Below are 1,825 nucleotides of genomic sequence, written 5' to 3'. Positions count from 1 at the left end.
CCAATGGAGAAAAACACACTGAATATATAACATGACATTCTCGTGGGCAATGAAGACTTCGTAGCATGTCTTTCAAAGCGATGTATTTTCCTTAGTATTCCTTAGTATTAGTGTGTGTGTGTGTGTGTGTGTGTGTGTGTGTGTGTGTGTGAATACTTGTGGTAATTAAAACGCTAGGTTGAGATAGCTACCTCTACTTTTAGTTGCTATTTTTTTTTTTTAGCAAATCTCCAGTAACCTCTAAGGATGCGACCACAGTAATGAAGGTATAGTAAGGCGTCTTATCCACCGTGACACTTCCGTCACGAACAAGAAAGTGAAAATGTACGAAATGCTAGTGACTGAGAACAAGGCTGAGAGAAGAAAATGTTTCACTCTCATGCTGGCAGATGACACGCTTGTGGCAGTGGTGTTGAATGTGGCGGCAGTAAGTCCATCCCCCAACACACACACACACACACACACACACACACACACACACACACACACACACACACACACACTGCTGTATTCATATGTCTGCCTTTGTTGCCAACAATGATGACAGATTTTATCCCAAGTGTCAACAAAAATTTTCTCACAAATCGATGTTTCTACCTATTGGTGTAGGGCAGAATCTTACGAGACAATGTGGGCAAAATGTTTGGGAATTTTATACAGTTTCATGATTGCCAACAGGACCAATTTTGTTAGTGCAGGTTCACTGCGTTCAGTTGTGCGTCATTAAGGAGTCAATTTCACATAATTGCCATCCGCACCTGACCTGAATTAATCTGGAACTAAGTAGGCTCTACAATATTTAACTTTACTGTTTTTTCTTTCTCTTGTTTTATCGTTCTGCTAATCATCATTGTTACTTGGCTCATGGCTGAAACACGTACGACAACTTTGACACCATGTATAAGCCAATGCAACACTTTGCCAAGTATTATACTCATTCCTGCTTGACCTTCACTGACAACGCTGAGTGGTAACAGACTCATCATCCATCCATCTTCCAACCCTTTATCGTCCCCTCAAGAGCGCAGTACCCCTGTGCTAGGCTTCTCAGTACCAAGATATAAGGCGAGGGTGACCAGCCTATTATGTAGGTAATAATCTCCAGCCTTCTCTCGGATACAAACCCTTACGGGTTCTATCCGGTAAGAGCACCTTAATCAACTAAACCACCAGGGCGTCATTACGTTCTATGGTTACCAACCAACGTCGTAAATGATTTCCAAGTTTATAGGAAACCGTTTAGCAGGTCACTCAGTGTAGAGTCACCTGTAAGCAGCACTAGCACGAGTGAGTGGACTGTGGCCACCCTCATCTATCGCAACGGAATCTAAAGAAATACCAAATTTCAAGTCCTCTTAAATCAATTTCAAGTTCAAAAGAGTTCCACTAAGGTTCTTGGTTTATGCTGAATCGGGTCCAGCTTTTATTTTCTTATTTTATATTTTTCAATCTGGAAAGAACCGAAGGGCTGGAAGGCGGTGTGTAGCAATTCAGTTCTGTCAAGGCAAACAGGATCCAAAGAAATAAACGGATGACTTTTCTTTTTGACGCGACAGTAAAAAGGAGTGGGTGCATGGGTGGAGTGGCGTGGGCAGGACAGACTGGGAATGTGATGGATGATGGGGATAAGTGAGGAGAATACCCAGTGAAAATGAACTTTTTATGTACGAAGGTATTGCATATAGGGATGGGAGGCGAACGATTTAAGTTTCTCCACGAAGCAGCCTGGTGAGCACGCCGCCTTACACTCTCCGCTGCAACTGTCGTCTTGCAATGCATGAAAAAATAACTGGATGGCATGAACAGAGGGAGAGTTATAAGGGCA

Source organism: Coenobita brevimanus, unplaced genomic scaffold (assembly GCF_032717465.1).
Source record: "Coenobita brevimanus isolate Jiangsu-jjx unplaced genomic scaffold, ASM3271746v2 jjx.HiC_scaffold_2629, whole genome shotgun sequence".
Taxonomy (NCBI): Eukaryota; Metazoa; Arthropoda; class Malacostraca; order Decapoda; family Coenobitidae; genus Coenobita; species Coenobita brevimanus.
This window is presented reverse-complemented; position numbering follows the sequence as displayed.